General features: G+C 33.7%; 1 pseudogene; it reads right to left on the bottom strand.

Moving 5' to 3' along the window:
• Window positions 1-19,407: 19,407 nt before the first annotated feature.
• Window positions 19,408-21,275, bottom strand: LOC148947739 (uncharacterized; annotated as a pseudogene).
• Between the last annotated feature and the right edge of the window lie 3,988 nt (window positions 21,276-25,263).

Genomic DNA, 25,263 nt, shown 5'->3' on the forward strand with positions numbered 1-25,263 from the left:
AGCTTTTTGCCTCTAGAAGACAGAGCGACGGAAAACAAAAATGTCAAAACTGCCAGAGAACAAAAATGCTGATGACCTTTCCAAGGTTAAGCAAATAATAGAAAATGAGCATGAATTACCGGTGCCCACTATTGTAAAAGCCACCAGGCTCGGGAACAAGAACAGAAATGAAGCAAACGCTAGGTCTAGAGGACGACCATTACTGACGCAGCTGCCTGAAGCAGAAGTAAAATGGATGTAGTCCATCTATTTCAGAAGATTTTTTTCTTCTAGAAAGAAATTTTTCTATTTCAGAGAAAAATTGTGAGAGAAGAAGCTTTCTGCATACAGAAGACAGAGCGACGGAAAACAAAAATGTCAAAACTGCCAGAGAACAAAAATGTTGATGACCTGTCCAAGGTTATGCAAATAATAGAAAATGAGCTTGAATTATCAGTTCCCACTATTGTAAAAGCCACCAGGCTCGGTAACAAGAACAGAAATGAAGCAAACGCTAGGTCTAGAGGACGACCATTACTGATTCAGCTGCCTGAATCAGAAGTACAACTGAAGATGGATATAGTCCAAAATGCTATGAGAAAAGGCAAACTCTTCAGACCTTCTTCCGAAATGACGTACCTCGACGACTGAGAACCTCGGAGAACAGTAATCAGACATCAACTGAAAACCCAAGGAATCCTAAAACTCTCAAAACAGCAGAACAACCAAAAAATGACAGACCTATCACAATGTAACTGACTACATTTTCAATGACAAAGGGTCCAAAGACCCTGCTACCAAAATGCTGACCAATAAGAAATGTGACAACTCTTCTAGAAAGAAGATCTGGAAATGTGACGAAAAGCTCAAGGAGTTATGTATCCTGCATACCAATACTGACCAACTGTTAAACGAAATGGGTAAACCGAAGCTCCTCGTTCACAATTTGAAACCAGACGTGATCTGCATAACCGAAGTCTCTCCAAAGCGAAACATAGTTATCCAGGATTCAGAAATACAGATCCCCTACTATGAAGCTGCAGCATCAAAGCTACAGGAGTGCGACAGAGGGTGCATCACTTATGTAAAAATTGTATGTTAATACCAGCAAATCTCTCCAGGAGCAGATAGCGCCAAGATTGGACTAGAAACACTCTTCATGAAGGTGTCCGATTTAGTTTCTGGCTGTGTCTATAGGTCACCGTCAAAAACAGTTGGAGAAAAAAAAGAATCCCTACACCTCCTTAACACAGTTCTCACTAAGCTCTTAGACATGAAACACCCAATGTACATACTAGGCGACTTCAATTTCCCAGAAATCAAAAGGGGTGAAAACCAAGCACCTAATCATCCCTTTGTCAGTATGCTAAAAGATCGTCAAACTCAGTTGGTAAATGGATTAACCAGATTCTGCAAAAACACAAAAGAAAACACCCTGGACTTAGTGCTCACCTGCAGTCTTGAGACAGTATATCAACTAAGCTCACTCCCACCCCTAAGAAAAAGCGACCACATGACTCTACTTGTCCAGCTGAACCTGAATCAAACAAAACCACAGTACTACAACAGAAAGGAATTCAGAAATCTTAATAAATCAAAGCTTAAAGAAACAGTTAGCCAAGTGGATTGGACATACTTGCAGACGAGAGAGACATGTGACCAGAAATTTGAACTATTCCAAGACATCATGATTCGCAGGGCCGAAAGCTCAACCAAAACAAAGAAAAGCTGTCAACTGTGAACACTACCACATATTAACTCTCAGCTGAAGCGGCTGATGAACATTGAGAGCCAAAAATTTACGAAAATCAGAAAATTGGAATCTCTAAACTTGGATACACAAAGAGCTAAGATGCAGTACAACAGAGGCAGAAGCAAACTCCATGATGCAACAAGATACACTGAAAGAAACCATGAGAAAAGGACAGCAAGAGCAGCAAAAACAGCCCCTAAAAAGTTCTGGAAACATATCAACTCCAGACTCACATCGAGGAGACAAATACCAACCCTGGTCAACAGAGAAGGATTGATGGCCACAACACTGTCAGAAAAGGAAAATGCCTTCAACTCCTTCTTCAGCTCAGTTTTTAAACCAAAACAAGACGATCCAGATGTCACAAAAGAGCGACAAACCCCTGAAATGACACTCACAAAAGAGGAAGTAATAAACCAACTTAAGAAACTTCAAAATGACAAGTCAAAAGGCCCAGATGGAATTGAGGCAGTATGGCTAAAGGATTGCGCTGAGTACATTGTTGAGCCACTGCTAGAGACTTTCCCGACTTCTATAGACGAAGGGGAGCTGCCAAAAATTAAATAGGCTGTGAAGTAACAATTTTTGTCCGTTTTACGTTTCAACTTCGCTCTTTACTTCCCTCGGAAAAATTTTGTTTTTCTAAATCAAACTTTGTTCATTTTCGATTAAAATTTAATGCAGAAACAACGCTTCCATGATCTTTTTATTCATAAGGAATAATGTATGTTCGTTTTAATGTCACTGCTTAGTTTCAGTCGAAAGCTTATTTTTAATATAATTTCCAATTATCACCGATCTAGCGGAGATAAGACAGCTCTAAAAATACTGCATAAAACCTCGACAGCTAAGAAAAACTTTCAGTCTATAACATAAAGTTCATTATCCATTCTTCGCAGAGCAATACATGTTTTACAGGAACGTTTTTTTTTCGATGAGGAAAAAGCTGTTTTTACTCGGCCGACTTCGCCTGCAAAAACAAGAAGGCTACTGTAACAAAAGAAAGCTGTTTAAGGGCTCATTTAAAAGCTTATATTTATTTAAACTTAATCGTTTTTTATAAATTTGACTTGATAGCACATTCCCACAAAGTACACTTTCGGTTGTTTCCCCAGCTTTTTTAAATGAAACAAGTGCCTTTTTCCAATGAAATGACCAAAAAAGATGATATCAAAACCCAGGCAAGAGCAAAAACTAAGGGGACAGGGACGTACCTTCCCCTCAATTACCGCCGTTAGAACTAGCGCAAAGGGCTCATCACAGAGTGAAGTTTGAAGGTTCAATTCAAAACTGTTGATCAATCGAGCTTAATGTTTGGTAGATGTTTAGTTGAAAAGTTTATAGTTTTAGTTAATTTGTTTCCGCAATAATCTTTTACTTTTAATATGACTAGTCGATTTATGAAACTTACTAAGAGGGTCTGGAGGGCGAGTACATGTGAGGGGATCTTATAAGCCTCCAGTTAAGGGCTTTGGACATTAATTATTGCAATGGTACCATTTTATGCTTCCAAACTCTTCCATTTAAGAAGTGTTACCAAAAGTGCAGTTTTTAGTGCTATATGGCACTTTTGGATGGTAAGATTTAATATGCCTTAAAAAATGAGTGCATCACGCTTACAGAATTAGTGGATTATCTGAAAACTAAGCATTAGGACTTTAATTGTGTAGCTTATTAAGGGGGACTGGAGGAGGAAGTTGCAGGAGGTGTTCTTGCAAACTTCCAGTTAACGGTTTTGGACCATAATTATTACAATGATACCGTTTTATGCTTCCAAAATTTTCCACTTAAGAAGTGGCACCAAAAATGTTGTTTTCAGTGTTAAATGTCACTTACGAATAGTAGAGTTGATAAAAAGCACGTAGATATGAGGAGAGATTTTCAAATCAGCCATTAAACATCACTCTAAAAAGTTCTAGTAGCCCACTCGCCCTAGCTTTTCCACTTGAGACATGGCACCGAAAGTAACATTTTAGTGCTATTTGAAACTTGCAGATGGTGGAATTTATGGGAAGAGCGTAAATATTAGCAATATTTTTTATATGAGCTATCAAAAATCTATTTAAGATAGTCTGGTAGCCCGCTAGCCCCACCCCTTGAGAAACGGCATAAAAAGTGTATTTTTCGTGCCATATGGCACTTGCACATGGCAAAATTTATAAACCAAGTACATAGGAAAAATTGCCTTTGAATAAACGCTTAAGTATCTCTCTATGATGTTCTTGTAACCCGCTAGGTCTGGAATAAAGAAGGAAAAATTACCGTTTTAACATTTTTAACTTTTAGTTAATATGAACTGTGGTTCGCTCTTTACTCTGTTGTCGCTAATGTTTCAACCATGACCAACAGTTCATTGTATATTCTCCTCAGAAACTAGTTAAAATTAAAATTTGTGAAATCTAATAGATGGTAGAATTTTTAGAAACCTAGTAAACAGAAGCAATCGCTTATAATTGAGCCATTAAACATTTATCTACGACGGTGTGGTAGCCTGTGTGGTAGCCTGACAATTTATGAAACTTACTAAGGGGGCTTGGAGGGCAGTGTATGGAAGGAGTTCTTGTGAACCTCCAGTTAAGGGTTCTGGAACATAAATATTACAATGATACCTGTTTTGTGCTTCAGAGCTTAACAACTTAAGAAGTGGCAGCATAAGTTTTGTTTTCAGTGCTATTTCGCACTTACGAATGTAAAATTGAAAAAAACACGTATATATGAGCAATAGCTTTCAAATGAGTCATTAAACATCACTTTTATAAGTTCTGCTAGCCCAATAGCCCACACTGTATAGAAATTGTTTGAGATTCAGCAACAATTGTTTGCAATTTTTATAAACAACAAAATTGGAATTTCAGAAACTGAAATTGAATATTGGAGACCATTTTAGAATTCCATGGTCATTATTGAAAAAAAAAATTAGGGAAAAAATACCTAGGTTTGTTTAGGCATTTAATATATGCTATGCTCTATCCCCCCTCTTAATGTGTAAATATATAGCGGAAATTTGTTTGTAAACTACTATATTTTCATCGGATTCTGTTCTACTTCATTAGAATTAACCAAACTTCACTTTTCGCGTGTGTTTCATATAGTACATAAATACCCATACTTTAGCCTGTAGACCCATCCCTGAAAGTTTCATTTTCCTAACCGAACCCCTTTCCAAGATAGTCAAAAATAGCTAAAGTAGAATTGGTGCTGCTTTATTAGCTGTAAGCCATGCAAGATAGATAATAAAAAAACTAGTCAAACAGGTTCTGTCAACGGAGAATTGGATTGCAAACAGTAGTTTCTAACTGAGTTTACAATATTTAAACTTTAGTTTTTTGGGGTTTAGGGGAAAAAAGGTACCTAGGTTAGGTTAAGTATTTAACATATGCTACGCTTTACCCCCCCCCCCCTAATGTGCAAATATATAACCAAATTTTGTTTCTAAACTATTATATTTTTATTCTATTTTCTTTTATTTTATTCGCTTTAAACAAACTTTACTTTTTGCATGGCTTACAGCTAATAGAACAGTACCGTAGAATTTTACGGAACTTTTTTTATTTATAAAAATATTCTATCTTAAACATTTTGGGAAACATAAGACACAAATTATCAATATTAATAAACTAAACTGAATACTTACCATCACAATCAGACTATCTTCTCTCTCTGATCTCTCAGAATAAGAATGTCTTCTCTCTCTGATCTGAATGCCCCCTAGGCAAGATCGTCGCTTCGTCGTTTAAAGGTCTTAACATTAAATCTACTTCTGTATTATACGTTTGTACGTAGTTGAAGGCGAGGATTTTTTTTGTCAAATTGATCTTAAATTAGGTCTTGGGAGGAGATTTAGTTGCCTTCCAATCTTTACGGTTTCTTAAAAAAGGTACTAGAACAAAAAAACAACAAACAGAAACGCATCCGTGATCAGTCTTCTGAAAAAAACATACAATTCCACAATTGTGCAGATAGGAGATCATAACCACCACAGTAACATTATTTGATACGCTGATTCTGATGGTCTGATTTACATTAAGATTTATTGACTTTTTTGGGGGTGTTTCTTCCTTTTCGAAAATCAGGCCCCCTGTTTTCAAAATCCCTTAAACCATCAAAATCACTTTATCTTCTGAGGCTTGGAGCCTTTGGTGGTTATATATTAAATGTACTGAAATTTATATATTTGCAATTTGCACAAAAGCCCAATTCTGATCAATTTTTTTTTTAATTCCATTTTTGAGTTTTGGTTAAAATTGAGTTGAATCACTCCTTAATTACAGTTTAACAATACGAACTGTTTGATAAAATCTATTCGGCAAACGTCCAATTTTTTAATTAATCCTGTAACAAACCGGAGTTTTTGAAGCGCGATTCATGCTATTAAAGTGTAGTATTTCTGAGTCCAGTTGAAATGTGCACTAATTTACGAAATTCTCTTTTTTGGGAACGCTTCTGGTTCCTTTATGTGCACGTAAAGGACTGAGATACCCTTACAGGCTTCTTTTCTTTGATATATTTGCTTACTTGGTCATTCAGTGTAAGCAGCAAATTTATGGCAAATCCAGGGAAGAATTTTTTTTTAACAGTTTTTGGGTCTCATTAAAAAATGACGTTCATCGCAAAACATAAGTTGTTCCCACACAAGGATTTTCGTTATTAATTAGAAAAAATTGAATTCAGAAAGCAATATATTTTCACCGTTAGTACTGTTAAGATTAGGGTAGTATCTTAAGAACTTTTCTACCTACAGAAACTCACAAGAAATGTATTTAAAAAAAGCGATTGTAAAAGTTCAAAGATAACTTTTGTACATGAATTTCTGCGTGTTCATTTTGCAGACAAGAAAGCTCCACGTATTTCAAAGTACAGAATATATTTCCTTATTTTTATAATTATCTTTTTATACTCAAAATTCAATTTGCATTCCCCTTTTACTGCTATAATTCAAATATTTGAATTGAACTTATACTGAATATAATACTTTCAATGGTCCTATAGTCAAATTTAAAATGATATTCAAGAAACTTCAAACTACTGTTGAAGTTCAAACAGTGCAGCTTTTCCACTCGAGATTCGACACCAAAGGGCCGTTTTAAATGCCATTTGAATTTGATGATGGTGGAATTTATATGAAAGACGAAGGTATATGCAATTTCTTTTATATGAGATATAAAAGTTCTGCCAAAGATGTTCTGGTTGACTTCTAGTGCCACCCTTTGAGAAATGGCACAAAAAGTGCCATTTTAGTGCCATATGGCCCGCAGATAGCAGACTTTATAAAAAACACGTAGATAAGAGAAATAGAGTTTGAATGGACAATTAAGAGTCTCTCTTTGATGTAGTGGTAGCCCGCTAGACCTTTTTAAAAAAAAAAAAAAAACGGGGACAGATCCGTGCTACCGATGCAAAAAACTGATTTTCCTTGTTGTTCAGGAAGGGGGACTGTAATTTCCCTGTAAAAGGATTTCGACCATGCTGATTCCAATGATACACTTTTCATTTTGATCTGATGCCATTTCCGAGTGGTTTGAGGCTTTTTTTCGAAATCAACATAAATTTCTTTTTCGCAATAAACTTTTACTTTTAAGACGAACCGAAATAATAGTTAACGTTCCTGAGTCAGTGACAAATGGAAATTTTTTTCACTCGGCAGTTTTTTCTAAAATCGTTTTTTAACTTTTTATTACTATGGTCTTTGGTTTGCTCTCTACTAGATTGCAGCTACCGCTGTAACCATGATACCTTGCCGAGACATGATTTAAAAAATGAGCCTAGAAAATGACTGAAAAAAAACAACGAACATCAATACCGACATTTCCAAAACGATATATAGGATACCAATACACTCGATACCAATACACACGATATCGATACGTTAGATCGACATACAGCCCTTCCCCAGGGACTATGGAGGGCCATATCATCATCAAAACCATATATATTGGACCTTTCAACTATGTTAAGCAAAATGGCTATCTCAAAATTTTTATGGGACTAGTTTGGCGGGTAGGGGCCTGTAGGGAGGGGGGACGATTTGCCCTCCAATCTTTTTGGTCACTTGAAAAGGGCACTTACAAATTTAATTCCCTTTCGAATGAGCTATTACACACCTCTCTATGATGCTCTGGGCACCCCCTAGCCCTGCTAGAAAAAAAAAACGAAAAAAAGGGAGACAGATCAGTGCAACCCTTGCAAAAAAGTCAATATCCTTGGTGTTCAAGGTGTGAGATTGTAATTATCCTACAAAAGGTTTTGGACCATTCTGATTCAAATAGTGCACTTTTTCTTTCCATTTGACATCATTTTCAAGAAACTTCAGGCTCTTTTTTGAAATCACAATAAATTTATTTTCGTACTAAACTTTTACTTCTTAGAATATCCGAAACAATAGTTACCATTCCTGATTCAGTGTTAGATGGCAATTTTTTCTCACTAGACAGTTTTTTTGAAAACATGTTTTTGAACTTATGATTACTATGGGCTGTGGTTGGCTCTTTACTAGGTTGCAGCTGCCGCTGCAACCATGACTACAAATTTAGTTTCAAATTATCATTTCTAGCCAATCAAGAAAGCTTATGTGGGCAAAAATTTCATTATGTAGTCCCTATTTTTACTGTCACAAGTTAATGGATGAGATGAGCAAAACAATTGCCTTAGTGTACTTCACTATTATGTCAGGGGCTGCGTATATGCCTAAAATGAAAAGAAAAACAATTAATGAGAAAACAGAAATTAAATTTCAGTTTACAAATGTAAACATAAATCATGAAAATATTGGAACTTGACACCTTCTGATTGGCTGTAATTAAAAATCCTAGACATTGAGCTTTAGAGTCTAGAACTCAATTTCTAGCCAAGCGCCTTGTCTAGCTCGTATACCTAAGCGCCACATTTAACTTGTGAACATTCATTGCCTAGACATTGAATTCAGACTAGACATATATCTAGAGATGAGATTCTAGCTTGACACTCTTGTGAACACCGCTTTACAACAATTATTTGCTAAGTATATTTCCTTTCTTTCTCCTATTTGATCTTGAATATTATTTAGTCAATTATTGTATAGTTTAATTGAATATCCGGTAAAATTCTATTTTAGCTCCTTTTGGCTATCTTGGAAAGGGGTTTGGTTAGGAAAATGAAACTTTCAGGGATGGGTTTAAAGGCTGAAGTATGTCCAGGGAAGTTATTTTTAAGTACATACCTCCGCTCCTTCTCCCTTTAAAGGGTCCTGAAATTTGCCTACATGACAGGTCCATACCTAGCGTATTGAAATTATGATAAAACAACACTTACCTTAATTTTCAGTTATCATTTTCTGTTTCTCTGTCTTTAGTTCTGAAAATGTAATTCCTGTTGTTTGAGTAGAACTTTAAGCCATAACAATGTTTTTTTTTTCAAAATTTAGGCTAGGAAACATTTTTTTATATCTTTAAAACCTTATAAATTGGACCAACAGTACTTGAAAGCCCAGTGTCAAAATTCATTAATACTTTAGCGCCCAGCGCCCACAACCCAGAGCTCCCAACCTTAAACATAAATACAAGCATACGCAAGTATCAATTCATAAGACTCATTATTAATTTATTAGTTTTTTTTAAAGAATTATTAGTTTACCTTTAGTACAGTATATTTAATATACGTTTCTTCTTTAAATAGTGATTTAGAAAACATTACCTGAGTTTGTAAAACACAGATGGTGCGGCCACAAAAGAATTTTACTAGTAACAATGATATATTCAATTTATGTCAGCAATCCCAATGTATCGGCAAAGGGAATTTGACAAAAGTAGATCATATCAAGTTACTGGAGGGGAGATTTGGGTTTTTTCAGCAAACACATTTCACCAAGAAACGATCAAGTTACAAGGGAGACTAACTTTGGGCTTTCTCTGGGTGTTAACAAATATTCCAAATATGTCATTCAGTTTTGTGTTCTGAATAATTCAAAATACTTGTATTATATACATGCGGCCGTTGACCTTGCTTAGGTTTATTATGCCCTAGAAAATTTTTTTATTAAGTGAAAAACAATAGCCCTTTGATTTATCATAAAATGCAATATATGTCCCATTGTTTGAGGTTTTGGGACTTTTTATTTAACAAAACACTTTTTAGTGCCCTGGTCATAAAATTCTATCATTAAGGTAAAAATTAAGAAAAAGGTTCCTAATCATCTCAAAAAGAGGAGTGCTATCTTCAGATAGATGAAAAATTTCAAATGAGCTGTCACTCGCCACAATTCAGATTACAAGGTCAATCAGCTCAGAGCAGAGGTGATTTTCAGAGGTCACACACTATTTTTGGGGATTAAACCAAATCTACTTGACTAGTAAATCATTTTATGTGCCTTTGTTCTCTGATTCATAATATATACGTCTTACCGAGTTTAAAAGTCTTGAATGAGCCCAGAGCAGAGGACATTTTCAGGGGGTCTCACACTATTTTTGGGGATTTAACCATATCTGCTTGACTAGTAGCTCATTTGAAAGCCTTTTATTCTCTTATTCATAATATATGCGTCTTACCGTGTTTAAAGGTTTTGAAATAGCTCAGAGTAGAGGTAATTTTCAGGGGTCACATACTTTTTTTTAGGGACTAAACCAGAACTGCTTGAATAGTAACTCATTTGAAAGCCCTTTTTTCTCTGATTCATGATATATACGTCTTACGGTTTTTGAAAGTCTAGAAGTCACGTTTAAAAGTTATTAAAAATATATTTTTTAATGAAAGATGGACTTAGGCCTTGCTTTGGCCTATTGGGCCATATACAGTGTTTTTATGAAGTGAAAACAATATCCTTAGGATTTAACATACAATGCAATATGTGCCCTATTGTTACATGACTTTGTGACTTTTTTATTTAACAAAATCAGTTTTTTTTAGTGCCCTGGTCATAAAATTCCATCTTTAAGGCCAAAGAATTTCAACAAGGCTCCTATTCATCTCAAAACGTGAAGTGCTATCATCAGACAAAGGAAGCATAAAGCATGTCATCAGACAAAGGATGGCATCACTCGCCAAAATTCGGAGCACAAACTCAATTAGCTCAGAGCAGAGGCGATTTTCAGGGGTCATATACCTTTTTAGGGACTAAACCGTATCTGCTTGACTAGTAGCTCACTTGAAAGCCCTTTTTTCTCTGATTCATAATATATACATCTTACAATGTTTGAAAGTCTAGAATTCACGTTTAAAAGTAAAAAAATATTTATTTTAATGAAAGGTGGCCTCTGGTCTTTTTTTGGCTTATTGGGCCATATACAGTGCTTTTATTAAGCGAAAAACAATATCCCTAGAGTTTTATCATACCATACAATATGTGCCCCAGTGTTGCAGGACTTTGTGACTTTCTTATTTAGCAAAAACAGTTTTTTAGTGCCCTGGTCATAAAATTCCATCTTTAAGGCGTTTGAAAATCCTGAAAGGCTAAAAGTCAAGTATGAAAATCTTGAAAGTCTAGAAGTAAAAGTAATTAAAAGTATACATTTTTAATGATTGGTGGGCATTGGCCTTGCTATGGCTTATTGGATCATATACAATGTTTTTATTAAGTGAAAAACAATATCCCTAGGATTTATCATAAAATGCAATATTTGCCATATTGTAACAGAACTTTTTGACTTTCTTATTTAACAAAAACAGTTTTTTTAGTGCCCTTGTTATAAAATTGCATCTTCAAGACCAAAAAATCAACCAGATTCCTATTCATCTCAAAATGGGGAATGCTATCATCAGACAGATGAAACCTTTCAAATGAGCTGTAAGCTACCAAAATTTGGAGCACAAACTCAATTAGCTCAGAGCAGAGCTGATTTTCAGGGGTCAAATATTTTTTTTAGGGACTAAATCATATCTTTTTGACTAGTAGCTCATTTGAAAGCCCTTTTTTCTCTGATTCATAATCTATACGTCTTACAGCGTTTGAAAGTCTTAAAAGTCTAGAAGTCACGTTTAAAAGTAATTAAAATATACAATTTTAATGACAGGTGGGTTTTGGCCTTGCTTTGGCTTATTGGGCCATATGCAGAGTCTTTATTAAGTGATCTTGTCCCCTTTAATATATATATATATATATATATATATATATATATATATATATATATATATATATATATATATATTTATGTATTTATATATATATATATATATAAATATATACATATACATATATGTATACATATATATATATATATATATATATATATATATATATATATATACATATATGGTGTAAAAATATTATGTGTATAATTGATATTTCCAGTCTTTTTAAAACATTCTCCACCATGGAGCCTAGCAAAACGCGTAATCCATTCTGTTCTTTTTTTCTAAGGTCAAATATGTGGCTTAGAGACACATGCTGGCCGGGCTCAATTTTACTACTAAAAATACCAACAATACATTGCAGCACCAAGGCGTTTGAGGCCACCACAGTTATTCATGCTCCTTCTTGATCCCAACCCTTTTTCAAGTTCTTCTAGTCAAAGCTATCACCGTTGCTCTAAAATCGTGCATTGATGTATACTATTATTATTATTATTAATCGAGAAAATTAGTCATTTGAAAGACAGCTAAGCAAAATTGTTTAAAATAAACAATTTTCTAAGCAACAGGATCCAGCATGTATATATATATATATATAATTTTATTTATTTAAGACGAGACACAGGCTATTAAGTCCAACTCGGCATCAAGAAGCTGCTGGACCAAATGCTTCCATTGGGTTCTCTCTTCTGTTAGTGGTTGAAGAAACTCCAGTCACACCTAGTCCCACTTGTGACCATGCTTTAAAAATCCCCCAAGCGGTTTGAAATCCTTTCTGACGACGTTATGCCAAGATTTCATCTGACCTTGATCGCCACGTATATATATATATATATATATATATATATATATATATATATATATATATATATATATATATATATATATATATGTATATATACGTATATATATATATATATATATATATATATATATATATATATATATATATATATATATATATATATATATATATATATATATATATATATATATATATATATATATATATATATATATATATATAATTAAACCGATAACCGAAATAATAGTTACCATTAATAACCCAGCTTCAAATGGCTTTTTTTAAACTTTCATTTGCTATTGGATGTTCTCTCATTACTAAGTTAAAGCTAGCCCATTTCTGCAACTCTCCCCAAGACCTTTAACAGACTTTTTATACCTTTTTCATGATGATTCATGTAAATTACCCATTAAAAGTCATTATCAGTTATAATTTGATGCTATTAATTTCTAAAAGCTATTAAGTTCAAAATTTAGTTCACAGTAATTTTTAATTTCAATGTTGTCATAAGTACAAAAGAAAATATTTGCAATGTAATTCATTTGCAGTAAAGACCCAATAATGCAGCGGGCCTCTCAAATTCACAATTAGGTAAGGGGCAGTAGCCAACCTCTTGTTTGTAGGGATTTTTGTTCGATTTAAGTTTTTTTGGCATATTCAATTTAGTATTTACTTGTTTTAAGTTTTATTTATTTATTTTTACTAGTACTTGTTGAATTTTTTTGTTATTATTGTTTATTAAATTTCTGTTCGTTTTGGGTTTAATGTATTCCTTAATTATAATTTCTGGTCGTTTTGAGTTGATTCGGGGTTCAATTTAACGTCCGTAAATACATAAATACATATATATATATATATATATATATATATATATATATATATATATATATATATATATATATATATATATATATATATATATATATATTATATATATATATATATATATATATATATATATATATAAATATATAATTAACCGATTACCGAAATAATAGTTACCATTACTAACCCAGCTTCAAATTGCTTTTTTTAAACTTTCATTTGCTAAGGGGTGTTCTCTCATTACTAAGTTAAAGCTAGCCCATTTCTGTAACCCTCCCCAAGACCTTTAACAGACTTCTTATACCTTTTTCATGTTGATTCATTAAAATTACCCATTAAAAGTCATTATCAGTTATAATTTGTGTGATTATTTTTTTAGAGCTAATAAGTTCAGGATTTTAGTTCACAGTAATTTTTAATTTCATTTTCAATGTTGTCATAAGTACAAAAGAAAAAAACTCGGCTTTTCACATTTTTCAAGGAAAATATCCCCGTGAAAAATGTTTCATGGGGAGGGGGGGATTTTCTGCCAGGGCATAATCCGTGGGGGGTTCAGGGGCGTTTTTTGGCACGGGTTAGTTCCAGAGGGGTTTGATTTAACATCTTTAATACAGAGGAACAGTGCAAGGCATTTCTCTCAAAATCTTTCGGAATATTACCGCCCACTCCCCCACATACCCCTGGATATCATCAAATGTTTATTATAATTAAAAACAAAAGGTTCTATTCACCTTTTTTAGTCTTGAGCCAGCGTTCTCTCCCCGAAAAAATAACTGCGTGGAGAGAATACCTTCGCAAAAAAATTGTCCAAGGGGAAATCTTATGTGGAGTATTTTTCTGGAAGGTTATTTTCTGCAGGGGGCGGGGAATTGCCACGCTGGGGTAACCTCCTTTGTCTCTTGTCCCTCTCCTACTCTAAATTGTCATGATTTTCATTTTCCCCTTATTCTTTGTTTTATTTTATTTGCGTCTATTGGTGGACGCAAAATTTACTTTCATTTTAATTTAACCTTGGATTTAAGCTCAGCTTTCTGTTGTCTGTATTTGAGAATTTTATATTTGTCTTTATTTTGTTTTAATCAAAAATCGTGAATTTAGACAAAAACTTCTTTAAGGCATACGTATTTAAAAATGAGAAAAATGATCAAAATTCAATTAGTAGAAGTTGCTTCTAGCGAATGCACATATAATTGTTTGCATACATAAAATTGTTTGTTGCTTATTAAATATACGGTTTTATTGCAAAGACTACAACAATACTTATGACAGCAACTATCAATTTATATAAATTCATTATTGCTTCCAAACTAATGACGAATTAGATCGAAAAAAGAAATTTTCGCTCCACTAGTAGGGATGCATATTTACATACCAAACTAACAAGATTCAGCCATTCAGAGAGCTGCAATCCCTGTACGAACAAGACCACACCTCTTTCTAGGCCAATCAGAGATGTTTCTGAGCCTAATGGATACAGACGGGAGTTTACAACATTGCCAGATAAGAGCGAGTCTAACGGGAAAGGATCCTTGACACCTATTTCTAGGTCAATCAGGGGACTTAGAAAAACTGAGGGAAAAATGCACATGCGCACTGAATACTAACGGGACAATGTTATTGATCCACTAACGGAACAAGATCGCTGTGAATATAAGGAAGACTTTTTGCTATAGTTGCTATTTCGAGAAAGATGAAAATCTGACACGGAATTCTAATGTATCATGAGGAGAATTAAGAAACAATATGGCTTCTCTACTTTAGTGTCACGGATACATTCTGGAATTAAAGTTCTTTCGAAGCCTTAATAGTGTAACTAGGAACACCTTAGATAATTTTTCAGAAATTCAAACGAGATCAAGACAGATTGAATATATTTAACGCGGGAATGGTTTCCTGAGAATTTTAAATGTGACAGCGCAGGGATGCCAAAACAAAGGAACATTCAGAAATTACGTTTAGGGGATTATTTGGGCGAAACAAATTAATCGGCATTTTAGGGATCATTTGTGTGAAACAAATTAATCGACATTTTGGAGGATGATTTTGGAGGATGACATAAAAAGAAAATTAGTACAGGAAGCAAGAAACAGCAGACTTTCACACAAATAGAATCTTTAACCATCATAAATAAAAATACCAAATCATAAGTTTCCAACAACACACACACGACATGAGAAGAAACTTAGCAAAGGAAGCAAGAGACAACAGAGTCTCAATCAAGTAAAATCATTAACCAGTAAAATTCAAAATACAACATCATAAGTTTCCAACTACACACACACGACAAGAGAAGAAATATAGCACAGTAAGTAAGAAACAAAGACTTTCACGCAAGTAAAATCATGAACCGGCATATTTAAAAATATCAAATCATAAGTTTCCAACAACACACATGCGACTTGAGAAGAAATCTAGCAAAGGAAACAAGAAACAAGAGACTTTTATTCAAGTAAAATCATTAACCAGCATAAGTAAAAATACCAAGTCATAAGTTTCCAACAACACACACACGACATGAGAAGAAATATAACACAGGAAGCAAGAAACAGCAGACTTTCACACAAATAAAATCTTGAACCATCATAAATAAAAATACAAAATCATAAGTTTCCAAAAACACACACACGACATGAGAAGAAACCTAGCACAGGAAGCAAGAAACAAAAGACTTTCACACAAGTAAAATCATGAACATGCATAAGTAAAACTACCAAATCATAAGTTTCCAACAACACACACACACAACATGAGATGAAACCTAGCAAAGGAAGCAAGAAACAACAGACTTTCATACAAGTAAAATCATGAACCAGGACAAGAAAAAATAACAAATCATAAGTTTCCAACAACACACACACGACATGAGAAGAAACCTAGCAAAGGAAGCAAGAAACAACAAACATTCACACAAGTAAAATCATGAACCAGCACAAGTAAAAATACCAAATCATAAGTTTCCAACAACACATACACGACATTAGAAGAAACATCGCACAGGAAGCAATAAACGAAGGCTTTCACACAAGTAAAATCTTGAACCATCATAAGTAAAAATACCAAATCATAAGTTTCTAACAACACACAGACGACATGAGAAGAAACCTACCAGAGGAAGCAAAAAACAGCAAAGTTTCACTCAAGTAGAATCAAGAACCAGTACAAGTCTAAAGACCAAATCATAAAGTTACAACTACACACTCACATAAATAGAAGATATATAGCACAAGAAGTAAGAAAAAAATACTGTCACGTAAATAAAATCATGAACCAGCATATTTAAAAATATCAAATCATAAGTTTCCAACAACACACAGACGACGTGAGAAGAAACATCGCACAGAAAGCAAGAAACGAAGACTTTCACACAAGAAAAATAACAAATCATAAGTTTCCAACAAAACACACAAGACATGAGAAGAAACCTAGCAAAGGAAGCAAGAAACAACAGACATTCACACAAGTAAAATCATGAAACAACAAAAGTAAAAATACCAAATCATAAGTTTCCAACAACACATACACGACATGAGAAGACACATCGCACAGGAAGCAAGAAACGAAGACTTTCACACAAGTAAAATCTTGAACCATCATAAATAAAAATACCAAATCATAAGTTTCTAACAACACACAGACGACATAAAAAGAAACCTAGCAGAGGAAGCAAGAAACAGCAGACTTTCACACAAATAAAATCTTGAACCATCATAAATAAAAATACCAAATCATAAGTTTCCAACAACACACACACGACATGAGAAGAAATCTAGCAAAGGAAGCAAAAAACAACAGACTTTCACACAAGTAAAATCATGAACCAGCACAAGTAAAAAGACCACATCATAAGTTTCAAACAACACACACACGACATGAGAAGAAACATAGCACAAGAAGCAAGAAACGAATACTGTCACACAAGTAAAATCATGAACCGGCATATTTAAAAATATCAAATCATAAGTTTCCAACAACACAAAGACGAAATGAGAAGAAACATCGCACAGGAAGCAAGAAACGAAGACTTTCACACAAGTAAACTCACGAACCTGAATAAGTTAAAATATCAACTCATAAGTTTCTAACAACAGACACACGACATGAGAAAAAACCTAGCAAAGGAAGCAAGAAACAACAGACATTCACACAAGTAAAATCATGAACCAACACAAGTAAAAACACCAAATCATAAGTTTCCAACAACACACACACACGAAATGAGAAGAAACCTAGCAAAGGAAGCAAGAAACAACAGACATTCACACAAGTAAAATCATGAACCAGCATAATTAAAAATACCAAATCATAAGTTTCCAAGAACACACACACACGACATGAAAAGAAACCTAGCAAAGGAAGCAAGAAACAACAAACTTTCACACAAGTAAAATTATGAACCAACATGTAGGTTGAAACCTCTCTAACTTTAAAGCAGTAAGAACACAAACAAAAATCTTTTTTTTTCCTAATTAGAAACTAAAAATTGCACAAGCATACATTACTTGGTAATTTTGAAAAAAGAAAGAACTAATCTTCAATAAAAATACCTCCATTTGCTTTTGTGCAGTTTTGGTAGTCGTGGCTTAATTTGGATGTTTTGTAGTCTTTGGGAATTAACAGATTTTTCATGATAACTAAAAAAGCCAAGCTAGAGAATGTGTATTTGAAAATTGTGAGCCGTATATAGTCTCCAGGGAGACGTCTAAAGGCTCCAACTAGGCCACCTCCAATAAAATTCCTCTGATCTTGGTCTATTGTGGTAACAAAAAAGCGTCATTTCAGAATTTATTGTGATGATCCAAGAAGTCGAAATTAAAATTGGAATCAATAAAGGTAGTAAGTCGTGGGTAACTCGCTAATTTCGTATATAAGGATTCATAAATAAACATTTGACGAAAGGCAGGCTTGCTAAGCATTCTTGAACTGAGGATCTCACTACTATTCTCGTCAAGAGTATTTTATTTCTGTCAAGACATTCCAAGGAAAATTTCCCAAATTATGAAAATGACTAATACCAAAACAATAACTTCGTTGCAAGGAAAAAAAACATAATAACAAATAGTTGTCAGTGGTGTATACTTTATTAGAACTTGGAACGTATGTCTAGATAATTTGTATAAGAAATGCCAAAATATTTTATACGAAGCATTAAATTGCATAAATAATTATTAAGACTATTTAGGATTGATTCATACTCTTGGGAAAAGGTAAGCTAGTAAAACATATTCAATTGGAAACTGAGTACATAGTTTTAAGTTGCAAATTGATAATTTTTTACAAATTTAACTTGCCAAAAATTCAAAATAGATAAATAAAATTAACTAGCCTTATTTTTGATCCAAATCTGTACAAATTTTTTTTAACGACCCAAGTAATCTTAGCAAAACAATTTGAGAACATCCGGCTTTTTGCTTGACCTAAGAAAAATTGCCAATTTTCGGCACTATATCTGAGAGCTACAGGTTTCCAAGGTTGTTTTCAGATTACAGGTTTACTGGGTGCAACAAAGAGTTTCCAAATAAATAAAATAAGATTTTTAAGGAGTTATTGGAGCTTTGGTAATTTTAAGCCTTTCGCCTAATAGAATCATAGTAAATCAAAACAACACTTAATAACAAATTGGAACCTTACTCATAATTAGTAACAGCAGAACCTCCATCCCCCCAGGTGTTTTTTTTTGCGATTGCGTCTCTTGGTCCAAAGACACAGCCTAATTCTGCACAATACAATAAACAAAGTGTTGCACCATTGGTTGAAATTTATCTTACAGTTTTTTTTTCTTTTTATCGAAACCGGAGTGATTCAGTGAGTATCAGAAGAAATAGATAATGAGAAGAAAAATATATAGAAGAAAAGGAAACATAAGCCAAAAATTTATTTTTGTCAATTGCTCCCTGGTTTCTGTTTCATTAGCCTTTTGATTCTTTTCATTTTTTTCTTTTTATGGAACTAGTTGAAAAAAAATTACAAATAATTCTATCTACTCTTCTGGTGTAAAGTTTTTGGGTGTTAAAAAATTCTAACTATTATGAATTCAGTTTTGGACAATGTATACTTCTCTTTCTATTGAGATTATCAATTTCAGAGGAAATTTTTCCAGAAGATAGGGATTTGCCTTCTTCGGTTCGTGTGGTTCCACATTGGATGGATGAAAAAAACCAATCACTTTCAAAAAACAGAATTACCAGAAAATTATATAAATATCCAAAGTGCTAATTTAAATATAAGAAATAACCAGCGTGGAACAGCATTAATTTTTATCAAAAACTTTGTTGTAGACAAGCATTTTTTATATTCATCACATTTGTTACAATCAGGCCAATATTGATCACTACTTTTCACAGGATGATGATGAAATTGCTAAAAAACACTAAACACATAAAAAAAAAATTGAACAAAAAACTAATTCAATGTATTACTAATTGGTTGTGAGAATAATAGCCACAAACAAATGAGGCCACAGCTTGTGTTACAACAATCTTCCTTTACTCCCCTATGTACTTTTTGTGAAAATTGTACTGCCAAACTTTTGAAAATGTACTGCTTGTGAGATTTGAAAAAATCAGAAGCTTTCCTGCACATATGAAAGGTATCTCACCCGATTGCAATCTTTGATAAGTATTGAAACAACTTGCAAAGAACACTTCTCAAATACATCACATACGTACATACATGTAATTGGCTACTCATCCGTATGCAATCTTTTGTGTTTGTTCAAATTTCCTGCTTGAGGAAAGATTTGGTCACATATGCATTCTTTGATGGGTGTTCAAATTTGATGACTGAGAAAAGGTCTTGTCACACACATCACACTTAAACGGTTTTTCACCCGTATGTACTCTTTGGTGCTTGTTAAAATCCTGAAATCAAGAAAACGTCTTGCGACATACATCACACTTAAACGGTTTGTCACCTGTATGAATTCTTATATGGTAGGTCAAATTTTCTACCCGAGAAAAGGTCTTGTCACATACATCACACTTAAACGGTTTCTCACCCGTATGAATTCTTAGATGTTTGTTCAAATACGATGAGTCAGAAAAGGTTTTGTTACAAACAATACACTAAAACGGTTTCTCACCCGTATGTACTCTTTGGTGCTGGTTTAAAGTGTCCACTCATGAAAACGTCTTGTCACATACATCACACTTAAACGGTTTCTCACCTGTATGTACTCTTTGGTGTTTATTCAAATTTGATGACTGAGAAAAGGTCTTGTCACAAACATCACACTTAAACGGTTTCTCACTCGTATGAATTCTTTGATGTATGTTCAAATATGATGCATCAGAAAAGGTTTTGTCACAAACATTACACTTAAACAGTTTCTCACCCGTATGTACTCTTTGGTGCTGGTTTAAAATATCCACTCGTGAAAACGTCTTATCACATACATCACACTTAAACGGTTTCTCACCTGTATGTACTCTTTGGTGTATATTCAAATTTGATGAGTCAGAAAAGGTCTTGTTACATTGATCACACTTAAACGGTTTCTCACCTGTATGCCCTACTTGGTGCCTGTTCAAATGTCCTGCTTGAGAAAAAGTCTTGTCACATACCTCACATTTATATGTCTTTTTCTTTTTATGAGTTTTTTTTATATCTTTTCAAGTTTTCATACTTTTTACTTTGCAGGCAACTTATCAAACCTCTTTTCTGATTTTCTAAGCCTTTTCCTTCTGATTCAGATGCACATCCATTTGAAAAACCGCTTGAAGAGAGATTCTTTGAAACAACTAGTGAGGTATTTCCCTGTAAGTGTAGCCCAGATTCGTGTGGTGAAATGTGACCTAAAATTAAAAAGTCTACATAATTAAAAAAAAACGAATGAAACAATAAATCAGAACTCAAAATACAGAAAAAAAAACAACACATCTTTCAATACGTTTAAAAGTCTACACAGTAAAAAAAAACGAATAAAACCAAATATCTAAACTTAAAAAAACTCAAAACAAAACATAAAACCAAATATCTAAACTCAAAAAAACTCAAAACAAAACATAAATCTTTCAATATTTTTTAAGAACTAAAAGCCTACAGACTTAAAAAAAAAAACAGCATATCTTTCAATAGGTTTAAACAACTAATTTTATTTTCGATCCCTCTTCTCTCCTTCGAGGTGATACTATAACTAGCTTTTAAAATTAGTTTTTCTAATTTAACAAAATAAGTAAAATGAAACCTTAAACGATCAAAAGTATACCCAGGGGTAAACCAAATCATAAGTGAAGGACACGAAATAATACAACGAATATTAGGACTTATTTCAATTAGATGAGGAAGCCATAATAGAACACACAGCATCTGCTAAAGCTAATTTTTTGGGGGGTAGCCGCAAAGCTTTGAATTAAAAAAACAATGAAAGTGACTCTTTCCTCAGGTCTTAAAAATACCAGTTTAAATAGGGATAAATCCTTTTAATAAAAAGTGAAAAGCAATGACAAAAATTCTGGATATTACATATTCCGTGATACCGTCGTCAGAAAATATCCGGTATTTTTTTTCATTGTTTTTCACAGTATATTAAAAGGATTTATCCCTATTTGAACTATTTTTTGTGACCTGTGGAAAACTGAATTTTCGCCAATTTTTTTTTAAATCCAATCAGACTCGCTATTTTCTTCTAGCTAGATAGGCACTTCAATCTAGCTTCTAGACATTTCAGATCAACAAAGCCAATTTTCTGCTTCTTTAAAATTCAACTTGAAATCAAAATAATAGACAGAATTATCTATTAATTTATAAAGAAATATACTATAAATATGAATTGTATAATCTATAGTCATGTAGTTTTAAGGCTTAATGTCAAGCTTATTGAAAAATAATAAAACCTACCAAACCATTTCGAGTGAAAATTTAAGAATGTTCTTGAAAGAATACGAAACCAGTTTGGCAAACATCTTAATATTAGGCCCCATTGTCATATTTTTGTCAAATAAAATATTGTCCAATACATTTCAATCAACAAAAACACAATATTTCAGATGTACCTTCATTGTTAGAATATTTGGATTCCTGGGTGTCGTATTCAAATTTACATGGTCCTGAAATGCTATGTAAATTAAGCAAAGAAACATCTTCCCGTTTTGGTGACAAATGATGGTTTGGAAAATGAAAGGGCTTCTCGCTGTCACCTGGTGAAGCAACTTCAACTTCTAAAATGAAATCTAAATTTAACAGACATGGAAAAATTTAATAGTAAAGCTTAGTATACAAATCTAATAGCTTTTTCTTTTTAGTTACATGAAAAATTTAAATATAACGAAATTACATGCGTACCTTAAATCAGATGTATATTCAGGTTTTTTCATAAATCTTTTTTTAAATCTTCTTTTTATAAATCCCAAGAAAACCAGAAACATTCGACAAAATTCATTAACATGAACGAATTAAAACCTGATATTCTTATCAAAACAAATTCATACCATAGAACGAGTTGCTGGATAACGATAACGTATTGAATAAAAAAAAAAACATTTTAAAGCCAGACAATCAAAAAAAGAAACAATTAAAAGTAAAAGAATACCAATTGATTGAGGTTTTATGTATTAGTTCCGCAAACATAAAATACAAAATATAGCCTCCCAAAGCTTAGCAACTGAATTCAACTAACTATTCCCCTCTTACATGTATTATGATTAGATATTCCCATTTCAACCCCCATAACTACCCCTGCTTTGGTAAAAATATTTTGCTCATCATACCAGCACAGACAAAATATTGACAGAAAGTTTCTCCGCCAAATGATTACTTATCTCACCAAACTTTGAAGTTAAAGCCAATAAATTTAATTAAATGTGTTTTGTATCACAAAGAAGTCGCTTTTATCATCCCTAAGCCCTGAATCGTTAGATCTATGTGCACATACTCGTGCTGCTACTTAAACTCCCCGCAGAACCAAGCTGTAAGAGACCGACAAAGCTTCACAAGCACCTCCTCGATCTCAATCTATTCAATGTTTCTCCCTCAACACCCTCCCCGGAAGTTCCCATTTCCATTAAATATTTTTTATGACTCACTCCCACCCCAACCGCGGACGACCACCTTTCTGTTTATTGCTAGACGATTGGCGAAAAGAACAATCTTCGGTAATCTGTCACCCTTCATCCGCAAAACATCCCCTAGCCATCTCAACCTTTCTCGAATTATAGCCCTAGAAAGCGGAATCACTTTTCGTACAGCCTAGGGTTTGAAATACAGTGAGTCAGCCTGGTACTCAGAACAATCCGTAGGTAATTTCTCTGGACAACATCTAACAAATCTTCATCCACTTTTCGCAGCACCTATGCTTCAGAGCCATATCTGAGCACTGTTGTTACTGTAGCTTTCAAAATTCTAATCTTATTTACAAACTTATCCTCCTCTTCTTCGAAACTTTTTTTTAACTGTGAAAAAAACACCCTTAGCCTTAGCTATTCTATTTTTAACATCTTGACTGCTCTCACCGTCTTTACTAATAATACTACCAAGGTAAGTGAAGCTGTCCAGGAGATCAATCTTTTCGTTACCCAACGTCACTTTTTCATCTCCACTTATTTCAAGCGTTAGTGACATTTTTAACATTAATTTTTGAACCTATTTTTGCTTCCTGAGCTCGCAAAACCTCTAAAAGTTTATTTATTTTGCTCACACATTCATCTAGGATGCTTAAATCGTCAGCATGATCTAAGTCCATGGCTTTTTCCCCTCCCCATTTGAGTCCGTGCTATCCTGTTCTCTTTCTTATGCTTCTTAAGACAAAGTCCATCAGAATGATCCATATGAAGGAGGATAGAACACAACTCTGCTTAACTCGTGATTGAACACAAACCAGCTGCAAACCTCATTTCCTATCTTAACCGCAAACAGTGTTATTTTCGTTCATAGCACTAATCACTTCAGTGTAACCCTTGCTTTAACCCTTTCCTTATCACTAATTGGGGCCAAATTCCTATCTTTAACCGGGACAAGTCCGGATTGACTACTCCCTCTAAATTTATCAACATACCAGTACAATATTTTACTATTACGCCAGCTAGCTGCATCTTATAGATCCTCGGCAATTTTATCCATATCCTTCACTTCACACCACCTTAGTTCATATTCTAACGCTTTCTCCGCTTTCTTTACATTATTTTTTTATATGATCTTTCACTTGGATAATTCATTTACATGCCCCATCTCTGGTCTATTAGACATAAATCTGTAGGTTTTCATTTATTCTGTAACAGAAAATTTAACTGTACAACTTACCGATTTTAATTAAAGAATTCTCAGAAACTGTGATGGGATCGGCCATTTTCGGAATTTGTGGCAAGTCCATGAAAGATCTTGGAACAGAGTTAATGCAAATTATGAGAAATATAATGTTATGATCTAAACTAGGATACAACACAGATTTTACAACACAGAGAGCCCTAAAATAAAAAAGAAATAAGGATTGATGACTAATAATGACTTTTAACCACGGCAGAGTATATTTTATCTTAATACAGTTGAACCGGTTACCCGGTTTGAACCCCCCCCCCCCCAAAAAAAAAAAAAAATTTGACCGAGTCGAAAATAAGTCGAAAATTAGTAAAACCTAGGTAAAAATCAGTAAAATTAGTCGAAAACTGAGTAAAAAATTAGTAAACCCCCCCAAAAAAGTCAAAAATTAGTAAACCCCCCCCCGAAAAAAAAATCCCGGATCCAACCTTGCCTTGGGGCATATAAGGTTTTTATAGAAAGCGTTGTCGTAGAAACTTCAAAAATGGCTCATTCGATTGGAAATTGAAATGTCTAATGCCCTTTTTAATAGTCGAAAGTAATTACTACTACTACTACTACTACTAAGAACTCACCGCGGCACCAAGCCGCCTGAGGCCAACACAGCTACGAACGC

Source organism: Artemia sp. Qi Xiang Cuo, chromosome 10, assembly GCF_049724085.1.
Source record: "Artemia sp. Qi Xiang Cuo chromosome 10, ASM4972408v1, whole genome shotgun sequence".
NCBI lineage: Eukaryota > Metazoa > Arthropoda > Branchiopoda > Anostraca > Artemiidae > Artemia > Artemia sp. Qi Xiang Cuo.